This window comes from Salvelinus sp. IW2-2015, linkage group LG15 (assembly GCF_002910315.2).
Source record: "Salvelinus sp. IW2-2015 linkage group LG15, ASM291031v2, whole genome shotgun sequence".
Lineage (NCBI taxonomy): Eukaryota > Metazoa > Chordata > Actinopteri > Salmoniformes > Salmonidae > Salvelinus > Salvelinus sp. IW2-2015.
Window position 1 is genome coordinate 49496217 of NC_036855.1, and position 11552 is coordinate 49507768.

The 11552-nt window shown below is 43.5% G+C and overlaps 1 long non-coding RNA gene across 1 annotated transcript; it reads right to left on the bottom strand.

The window, feature by feature from the left end:
* Positions 1–9761: 9761 nt before the first annotated feature.
* On the bottom strand, positions 9762–10779 carry LOC111974309 (uncharacterized). Its single transcript, XR_002878697.1, has 3 exons — positions 10739–10779; positions 10440–10630; positions 9762–9835 (listed from the first exon to the last, which is right to left on the bottom strand). It is a non-coding gene; the product is annotated as an uncharacterized lncRNA (long non-coding RNA).
* Positions 10780–11552: the final 773 nt, after the last annotated feature.

Consider the following 11552-nt stretch of genomic DNA (forward strand, 5'->3'; position numbering starts at 1 on the left):
GAGCGCTGATGGGTGCTCTAATAGGCCGGGGCACCCCACAATACCACCCCCATCAACCTATGTGTGTCAGGTAACCACAAACCGAGACGATCCCAATTCCTGCTTATTAAGTCTCAGTTCTGTGGTATTGGGATTCTCTTGTTCTCCAGCGACCACAATCCCCTTATTGACTGGTCTGCTGTGCCTCAGTGGTGGAGCCCTTCTGCCACTCATTGCCTGAAGTTAATGCGCAAGCCTCCCAGGACGGTCTTCCTGGGCGGCTCGGAAGTTGCCCTGCGCATCTCCGCTGTCCCACGGAGTGCCAGGACCTCCGCGGAGGTGTTCAGTAAGGCCCAGGAATTCCTTCCACGGCAACCGACCCTATGACTGCAGAGGATCACCTTCTCCAGGCACCACTCCGGCCGGGGACAACTGTACTCTCTGTCGGTCCAGTAGAACCAAGGTATGGAGACCTAGCATTTGAGGACTCCCTAGCTGCACGCGTTCATCCGTCCTTCTGCCTCCCCAGCCGGTGCAGGGTTCGTTCTTTGTGGAGAGGACAAAACCCTGCGTCCATGCATTGACTACTGGGCCTCCAATGACATCCGTGGTGAAGAACCGCTAACCACTCATTCTCCACGGCCTTCGAGCCTTGTCCAGGGGCACCGTGTTCTCCCAAGCTGCCCTACGGAACGCCGTGCCACCTGGGTGCAGATACGAGAAGAGGACGAGTGGAAGACTGCCTTCAACACGCCAGCGTCACTACGAGTATCTGTCATGCCATTATGGGCCTTACCAATTGCCCCTGGCCTGTGTGTCCAGGCTTTGGCGTGAATGATGTTCTCCGTGACATGTTGAAACTGGTTCTCTTCGTCTACCTCGACACATCCTCGTTTCTCCGCTCCGCCCAAGGAAACACGTGCGCTCCACGTCCAACAGGTTCTCCAACGCCTCCTGAGAACCAGCTTTTTGTGGAAAGCCAGAGAGAGTGGGGCGAATTCCATCGCTCCACCATCCCCTTCCTCGGATACATTCACGTTTGCAGGGAGTGTTACAGATTAGATCCGGAAGGTGAGAGCCGGTGGGATGGCCCAAAAGTAACGGGATGATTTGTTCCTTGACGCTTGTCCGCTCCTTCGGATCTGGAGTGGCCCCACTCCTTCAATGCTTTTGCCTGCCACCGGCTCCAGTGGGACTCTGGCCTTTGTGCGACAACGGCTTTTGTGGCCTACCATGGTTCCTGACTCTTCTGCGCCGCCGCATTGCACGATGTGGTGCCGCAGAACAAAGATTCCGTCTGTCTCCTCACCACTGCCTGTTCCTCTACCATCCCTGCGTCTCACATATCCCTGGACTTTGTCATGGGTCTCCCCCCGTACCTACAGTAGTTAGGACCGGTTTTCCAAAAGTCGCCCCACTTCATGCCTCTCCCCAAGCTACCTATCTTCCCAAAGAAATAACCCAAGCTCGTGCGGTCCAGACGTCTCCCGGCACCCGGTGCAAGATCACGGGAGACCAGGCAATGAAGAGTCGTCTTCGACACTATCTGCATGCTGGGTCTTCTCCTGAAACGTGATAGGGAAAAATTGCATGCTAAAAATTGGCTACACTCGAAAACAATAGTTCTTTGAATTGAACTTTAATTCAAATGTGTACAATGCGTTCCACATGAATGAAACATGTTAGATAAAACACAATTAGTATTTCAGTTTACCTCGTTTCTTTTTGTCAAGCAAAATAATAATTGTTCAAGTTAAATGCATTGCCAAGGAATAGAATCTCAATTTACATTGATTGGGTAAAGTATATTTTATTTGAATTACATGTGTAGCTTCAAATGATTTGATTATGTTCCGTAAACCTGCATCACTACTTCATTAACATTATTTTATTGACGATGGTTACTCATAATTATCATAATTTATATTATGAACCAAGATTCTACATTAATTATAAGATAAGCTCAGATGAAATGCTGCCATTTTCTAACCTTAGTTTGTATTTACACAAATTAATAGTGAAATTCAATTTTTTTTTCTAAAGAGGTTAAACAAGAGCAAGAAACCATTTTTCATCAGTGACAAAGGCCAAAAGCATGTTTCAAAAATTGATATTGTATATTTTGTAACGGTTTAGCTCTTCTGGAAGACGAATGTCCATTCAGCTGACATTCAGTGTTCATGAAATTGCCACAGGTCTAAATCAGTGCTGTAGCCTATATATCTGTATGAAAAAAGAAGAAAGTTGTCCTAAAACAATGACTTGGGTGTCCGCCCGGCCTTATATTTCTTTGTTTTCTTTATGTTTTTTAAGTTAGGTCGGTGTTACATGGGGAATGTATGTGTTTTTGTAGTGTCTAGTGTAGTTGTCTAGTTATGTCTATGGCTGCCTTAGATGGGTCTCAAGTAGAGGCAGACTGTGGTTCATTGTCTCTGATTGAGAGCCATACTTTAAGGCAGTCATAGGCATTGGGCGTTTTGTGGTAATGTGTCTGTGTCTATGTTGCATGTTTGCACTTTATCTTTGATAGCTTCACGTTCGTCTGTTTGTTGTTTTGTTTCGTGTTCCTTCTTCTAATAAAGAGAAGATGTATTTTCCCACACGCTGCCGCCTTGGTCCTCTCTCCTCCCATTGACGATCGTGGACAAATTACCCACCAGAATCGGAACCAACGGTCGTGGATGTGTCAGAGGCAACAGACCCACCTACCACAGAATTTCTGGACATGGGAGGACGAATTGGAATGGTAAGCGGACCTTTGGGCTCAAACCAGGAGAATATCGCCGCGCCCAAGCTGAGCTGGAGTTCAGCGAAAGCAGAGAGGCTGGCCGATATGAGGAGGCAGCACGGAAGCAAGGCTGGAAAGGCCCCGAGTACAACCCAAAATTTTTTGGGGGAATAAAAGGAGTGTGGCGAAGTCAGGTAGGAGCCTGCCGCATACTCCCCTGTAACTTAACCGTGCGAATGAGCGAGAGTACGGGCAGACACTCGGTTTACACAGTAGAGCGAGCATGGTGTCTCCTGTACGCGTGCATAGCCCGGCTCGGTACATTCCAGCTCCACGTATTCGGCTCCACATATCGGCCGGGCTAGATGAGCGTTGAGCCGGATGTTAACGCATCTGGCCACCAGTGCGTTCCTCCTCGGGCCGGCCTTAACATGGCACCAGCGCTTACGCATGGTGTCACCCGGTTCGCCTACATAGCCCGGTGCGGTTATTCCACTCCCCGCCACTGCGCGCGACGGGAGCATACAACCAGTTAAGGTGGGCAGCTCAGTGCTCAAAGGAGCCAGTACGCCTGCACGGTCCGTAGGTTGCAAGGCGCCACCCTCCCCGCCCCAGCCCAGTTACCACCAGTGCCTACACCACGCACCAGGCTTCCAGGCGTCTCCAGAGCCCTGTTTCCTCTCCACGCACTCTCCCTGGGCAGCGTGTCGCCAGTCCAGTGCCCTCCAGTTCCGGCACCAGCGCATCAAGCCTCCTGTGGTCTCCAGAGTCTGTACGCAACTTGTTCCTTGCTCCCCGTACCCGCCTCATGTGCGTGCCCTCAGCCCAGGGGTACCAACCAGTGTTCCGGTACACGCACCAGGCCTATATCGCCTTGAGAGTCCAGGTGTGCCCTGTTCTGCTCCCCGCCCTAGCCTGAAGTGCTCTGTCCTTAGCCCGGTACCTCCAGTTCCGCACCACGCACAGGACTATAGGGCGTCTCAGCCGGCCAGAGTCTTGCCGTCTGCCCAGACGAGATGCCTGAAACTGCCCGTCTGCCCAGCGGCGCCTGAAACTGCCCGTCTGCCCAACGCCGTCTGAACTGGTCCGTCTCAAGCTCCGCATAACTGGCCCGTCTGGACTGAGCCTTCAAAGCCGCCCGTCTGCCATGAGCCTCAAAGCCCCCGTCTGCCATGGGCCTTCAGGGGCCGTCCGCCAGACAGAGAGCCGCTGGAGCCTTCCGCCAAACAGGAGCCGCTAGAGCCTTCAGCCAGCCATGACAGCCAGAGCCGTCTCAGCCAAGCCATGACCAGCCAGAGCCGTCAAGCCCAGCCATTGACCAGCAGAGCCGTCAGCCAAAGCCATGACCACCAGAGCCGTCAGCCAGCCATGACCAGCCAGAGCCGGTCAAGCCAGCCTACCACGGCCAGAGCCGTCAGCCAAGTCCGGGCTGCCGTCAGCCAGTCCGGAGCTGCACTCCCTCAGTCCGAGCTGCGTCCCCTCAGGTTCCGAGCTGCCGTCCCTCAGTCCGACTGCCCCTCATTTCCCGTGTTGCCCCTCATCCGGTGCTGCCCCCTAATTCCAGATGGGTTAAATTTGCAGTGTGGCATTTGGAGGAGCTACCAAAGCGCGGTATGACAATGTGGAGTCGGGACACGTCCCGCACCCGAGCCGCCGCCAGGATGGGGCCCCACCCCGGACCCTCCCCTTTCTATGTCAGTTTGTGCGGTCGGGGTCCGCAACCTTTGGGGGGTACTGTCACCCCTGGCCTTAGGATTATTTGGTTTTTCTTTATGTTTTTTAGTTAGGTCAGGGTTGTGACATGGGGAATGTATGTGTTTTTGTGAGTGTCTGTGTAGTTGTCTAGTTGATGTCTATGGCCTGGCCTAGAATTGTTCTCAATTAGAGGCAGCTGTGTTCATGTCTCTGATTGAGAGCCATATTTAAGGCAGTCATAGCATTGGGCGTTTGTGAGGGAATTGTCGTGTCTATGTTGCATGTTTGCATGTAGTCTGTTGATAGCTTCACTGTCATCTGTTTGTTGTTTTGTTTCGTTGTCCTTCTTCTAATAAAGAGAAATGTATTTTCCACACGCTGCGCCTTGGTCCTCGTCTCTCCCATTGACGATCGTGACATTGGGCCCTCTCTCTAATGCATTTTTTGCAAAATGAGGTAGGTTATTTTTCATAAGGAGTAAAGGACAAAGAAATGAGGTAGTTATGTGTACAATTATTTGTGCATGTTATTATATTGACTAAAAGTCACGTACAAGTGAAACTGAACTTTTCCATAAGCAGGCAAAGAAAATTAAGGAAATTTACGATAGCGCCATCTCATTGGACATGCTCATTTCTGTTTTGAGTTTTTGTGAACAATGCTAACAAGTTCAACGTCAGTCAAAACACTAGTGTGAAACACAACATACAGTCTGAAACACAAACACACAACAAAACAGCTCACTGAAACAGCCTGTTTTTAAATGGGGCTAAACACCGGACTTCCCTCGAATCTAAAAAAAAACCCATGAAAAAAACGTCTTTAAGTTTGTCCACCATTCAGTTCCATAAAAACCTTCTGAAAGACTTCAAAAGTGTAGCGAGCTCAGTAGGGTTAACTGAGCGTTCATGCATACATGAAGGCGAACAAGCACTGCAACAGCAAACGCTACGTTGCCCAGATCCTGCAGCACCTTGACGCCTTCAGGACAATCCCAGTGTCCTCGCGTTCCTCACTCGCGGCATGGTCTTTGATAATGATAGGATCCTCACAGTATGTGTCCTCAATGGCTCCTTGGTGGACTCTTCATCCATCCCTGAAGAAAGACACAAAGGCAACACTTGTCAATCATATATAATGAATCAATTCGTCAATTAAATGTTTACAGTTAGGCTCTAGATTGCCGAAAGTATATACGCTTCATGAAGCAAAGAGCATGATAACAGACAGACAATAAAATCAAAACTGGAGTCACTTTTGTTTTTTAAGTAGTCACTAAATTGAACTGCTTATAATATTTGAACACCGCCTATTACAAGGCTAAAATTAAAAGTGGTTTTTACCAAGATTCCTATTCGATTCAGATTTACATTTGAGACATAGCTAATTTGATCACTGGCGCATGAGATCTTTAATCTGAAATAATACAATATTGAATTTAAAAAAAGTGCATCTAACAATTAGCTAATGAAATAACATGGAAGACAGAGATTATACACTAATAGAACAGGTAGTTGATAGAATATGAAGGTGGCCCGGAACAGGAGAGGAAGAGGAAAGAAGAAAAGGAAGGAAACACTTCACTCTAACCATACCAATAAGGCTCACTTATGTGGCCAAGCTGAGGAAAATAATATCTGCCTTCACCAACAAATCCCAGATAACCCATAACCAATAGAATCAACAATAAGACAAGCATGGCTAACTTACCTCAATGACTTCAAAGAGCGCAGGCCATCTTGCCATGAAGTCCTCTACCAAGGCGTGCGTCACGGACAACTTAATGTCTCCTGTATGCAAACGTCTTCTCCATTTTGAACTTCACTGTCTCTCGGTTGCTTCTTTCTTCACATCAGACAGTAGAGTTTTCCGTGTGTCCTCGAGGCTCTCTTCTGTTTCTCCTGAGGGATATGTAGGGGCAAAAGTTCACTTTGTATGTACATGGTAACGGACAGTACGGCCGTAATGTGGTGCTTAACTTGTAATGATGCATAAGTTGGGACCTACTTGACACCAATTCGAACACCCCTTACATTTCCACATTCACACGGACACTGAAAAAAATTGAACAGAAATACCATAAGACCTAAAGACTGACATTCGGAGCAAAAAAACACCTTTTGATACAGTACTCACCAACACTATACAGCCTTTGAATGGGTAGACAAAGCTGCACAAATGTAGTAGGCAAACATCATGGACCTGTAAACATACATTTTGTTTCATGAAAGTATATTATTCTTCATTATAAAAATTTTGATTCAATATCTTTTTGATTTATGCATGCATCTGCTCATATGCACATACGTTGAATTGTTTTTCTTTTGTCAAAACAATTGTAAATGTATTGATAATGGACACCCATAATATAAAGTAACTCTGTTCAAGTGTGCTAAAATGAACTCCACATCCCATTTCAATAAGTCTATGTCACCTTTGCACCATGTTTTTACGACATGGAGGCAGCCGATTGCAAAACTGTTAAACTGCATGAAAGCACCAATCCATAGGATTAGTATATAATCATAGACCTTAAATAGTTCATGATTTTTTTGTTTTGTTGATGCAAATACATTAACTTTCACCAATTTTTTTACTTTTTACCTCACAAGAAAAAAAAAATGGCGCACTAAATGCTGCTGCAAGTGATTGCAGACGATGTCGTGCACAAGCGCCAAAGAATTCGTTAGCTAGCATGTTAGCTAGCTCAAGTGTGTGCACTCCTCAGAAAACCTTCATTAGTTCTTGGTTAGTTAAAATTCGAAGTTCTTGACCAATAGTTTAAATATCATGGGTGTCGCCAACTAACTTTACCTCCTTGCAAAATGTTTGAATCTTGACCTAGTCCTGTTTTACTGTTCATAGAAGCTAGTTAGCAACATTGTCTTTTTACCTTAGCCTGTCTGCCAATATGTTTCAGACTCAAAAGCACAAATTAGGATATGGAGCAATCACTAATAATGTGCTGCTTACATTCGACTACAACCACACAGGACAAACGTTGAATAAAATCAATCACCATGCTTACCTGGACAATATTCTAGGTATTGTCTTCAACCACTAACCGCCCATGGTTTCTTTCTGGAAGTTCTTGCGCCGATTTGATTGTTCCTCATTCTTCGTCATTAATTAGCTTTTATTGGTTCACCACTCCAACTACATGATTCAAACTAGTAATCTGATTTGGCTTCGTGTTGCAATTGATTCCAAGCAATGAAAATCGGGTTGAGAATAGAAACAAAACATGTTTGCCGTAAAAATCACACATGAACTGACAGCCACCTTGTCCCGTTTTTTCATGTAGATGTTCACCAACAAGCTTTAATGTCCTTGAAAATACGTTCCTGCACAATTTTCCCCACATAATTCAGTCATAACAATAAGAATTAAGCAATTTTCTCTCCTAGCTGGCATGAGAGGAATATTGACTTTGTTCTTGATGTTTTCGACAACAGGGTAATATTCTTTCAAATGTATACCATTGAATGATTTCCAATTACCTTTCAGAGAGTTTATTTCTGTGATAAAAAGCCTTTCCCAGTGGTCTTACTACACTAATGAAAATAATCTTAGCTTTGGTGATGATCACAGAGCTTATCCAGAACTCAGTTTGGAAGGGGTGGACTTACTCGAGAAATCTTGTTGTAACAAATACACATTTTCCATTCAGGAACCAATTACGCCTGGAGGAAACATTTTCTGGAACATGCTTATTCCTGACTATGTCTGTAAAAAAAAGCTTGGTTGATGCCTTACAGATAGTGTATACCAAACAAATTTAAGGAAGTGCACTTTAAGATTCTACATAAGATATATCCATGTAATTCTATATGTCCAAATGTGTTGATATTGATGATATCTGCGTTTTCTGCAAAAAAAAAAAGGTAACATCTACTCACTTGTTCTATGGATGTAAATCTGTGATAGAGTTTTGGAAAAACCTTGCTTATTTACCTTTTTGAACACTACCCATGTTTTTGACAATGAAGATATAGTATATATATTTGGTAGTATTTCTTGTTTATACCTGTGTTTGTGTTTGTTAGACATGTTTGATGTAGGATTGTTAATGTGTTTTGTAATTTTGTGTATTCTTCTCTTTTTTTTCTGGAACATGCTTATTCCTGACTATGTCTGGAAAAAAAAGCTTGGTTGATGCCTTACAGATATTGTATACCAAACAAATTTAAGGAAGTYCACTTTAAGATTCTACATAAGATATATCCATGTAATTCTATYTTGTCCAAATGTGTTGATATTGATGATATCTGCGTTTTCTGCWAAAAAAAAAGGTGAACATCTGACTCACTTGTTCTATGGATGTAAATCTGTGATAGAGTTTTGGAAAAACCTTGCTTATTTACCTTTTTGAACACTACCCATGTTTTTGACATGAAGGATATAGTATATATATATTGTAGTATTTTCTTGTTTATACCTGTGTTTTGTTTTGTTAGACATGTTTGATGTAGGGATGTAAGTTGTTGCTAATTTTGTGTAGTAATATTTTATATATACAGTATATACATAAAACGTGAGGTTAATAACACTTCTGTGGACACTTTGTCTCAAATTCCGACTAACACCACTGAAGTGTATTCAACATTCTGAATATTAAAGGGACTATTTTGAATTATCTTACGTAAATTTGAGTGGTGTTGCCTACATAATTTGAAGGCGTCTCCATGTTTCGTGCTTAGGTTTAAACCAGTGACAGTTTGTTCAGGTTCTTTCAATCGCATTAATCTCTCTACTCCACCTGTCTCCCTCTCTCTCTGTCTGTCTTGAGCTTTCGCTAGCAAACTTGCACCATTGTATCGACTTGGTCCAGCTCGCTAGCGAACATGCAACATTGTTTTAACTGGGCCCTCACAGTTTCCCGCACTAATGAGCTCCGGACAGACACAGCTGTATTTGTGTCCTGTATTTTCACGTGTCCCGATTATTATATATTATTCATTTGTCAGCAAGACGCATCAATTAATTCAGGCTACAATAATGTAGGCCTAATGACAATCTCGTATGTCATTACACTTGTCATTTTGTAACATATCTTTCTCTCCATCAAATGGCGGGTGCACAGTGCATTGTTTGGGTACTGGAAATATTTTGGAGTGGATGAACGTGCGCAGGTAGCCTACGTTTTAGGTAGTCTAGGTTTTGAAGTGATTTGTTTGACCATCAGATGAAAACATTGTGACTGGTTGTGTTCATTAAAAGGTAATACATGTGTAACCGATGTGAAATGGCTAGCTAGTTAGTGGTGGTGCGCGCTAATAGCGTTTCAATCGGTGACGTCACTCGCTCTGAGGCCTTGAAGTAGTTGTTCCCCTTGCTCTGCAAGGGCCGCGGCTTTTGNGCATGGTCTTTGATAATGTAGATCCTCACAGTAGTGTCCTCAATGGCCTCCTTGGTGGACTCTTCATCCATGCCCTGAAGAAGACACAAAGGCAACACTTGTCAATCATATATAATGAATCATTCGTCAATTAAATGTTTACAGTTAGGGACTCTAGATTGCKGAAAGTATAGCTCATGAAGCACAAGAGCATGATACAGACAGAAATAAATCAAAACTGGAGTCCTTTTTGTTTTTTAAGTGTCAACTAAATTGAACTGCTTATAATATTTGAACACCGCCTATTACAAGGCTAAAATTAAAAGTGGTTCTTACCAAGATTCCTATTCTATTCAGATTACATTTGAGACATAGCCAATTTGATCACTGGGGACATGGAGTCTTTAATCTGTATAATACAATTATGAATTTTAAAAAAGTGCATCTAACCGTAGCTAATGAAATAAGATGGAAGACAGAGATGATACAGTAATAGAACAGCTAGTGATAGAATATGAAGGTGGCACGGAACAGGAGCGGAAGAAAAAGGAAGGAAGGAAGAAGGAAATACTTAACTCTATTAACATACCAATAAGGCTCACTTATGTGGCAAGCTGAGGGGAAATAATCTTCTACCTTCAACAAATCCCAGATAACATAACCAATAGATCAACAATAAGACAAGCATGGCTAACTTACCTCAATGACTTCAAAGAGCGCAGGCCATCTTGCCATGAAGTCCTCTACCAAGGGTGCGTCACGGACAACTTAATGTCTCCTGTATGCAAACGTCTTCTCCATTTTGAACTTCACTGTCTCTCGGTTGTTCCTTTTCTTCACATCAGACAGTAGAGTTTTCCGTGTGTCCTCGAGGCTCTCTTCTGTTTCTCCTGAGGGATATGTAGGGCAAAAGTTCACTTTTGTATGTACATGGGTAACGGACAGTACGGCCGTAATGTGGGTGCTTAACTTGTAATGATGCATAAGTTGGGACCTACTTGACACCAATTCTGAACACCCCTTACATTTCCACATTCACTGAAAAAATAGAACAGAAATACCAAAGCTAAAGACTGACATCGGAGCAAATTTTTTGGGGGTATTAAAACAACCTTTGATAACAGTACTCACAACACTATACAGCCTTTGAATGGGTAGACAAAGCTGCACATGTAGTAGGCAAACATCATGGACCTGTAAACATACATTTTGTTCATGAAATTATATTATTCTTCATTATAAAATGTTTGATTCAATTATCTTTTGATTTATGCATGCATCTGCTCATATGCACATAAGTTGAATTGTTTTCTTTTTGTCAAACAATTGTAAATGTATTGATAAATGGACACCCATAATATAAAGTAACTCTGTTCAAGTGCTAAAAATGACTCCACATCCATTTCAATAAGTCTATGTCACCTTTGCACCATGTTTATGACATGGAGGCAGCCATGGCAAACTGTTAAACTGCATGAAAGCGCCAATCTCATAGGATTAGGTGTATAATCATTAGACCTAAATATGTCATGATTTTTTTTTGTTGTTGATCAAATACATTAACTTTGACGATTTTTACTTTTACCTCACAAGAAAAAGAACTGGCGCACTAAATGCTGCTGCGAAGTGATTGCAGACATGTCGTGCAACAGCACAAATAATTCGTTAGCTAGAGTTAGCTACATGTACTAGCTCAGTGTGGTGCACTCCTCAGAAAACCTTATTAGTTTGGTTGGTAAATTCGAAGTTCTTGACCAAAAGGTAAATGTCATGGTGTGTCGCCAACAGAACTTTACCTCCTTGCAAAATGTT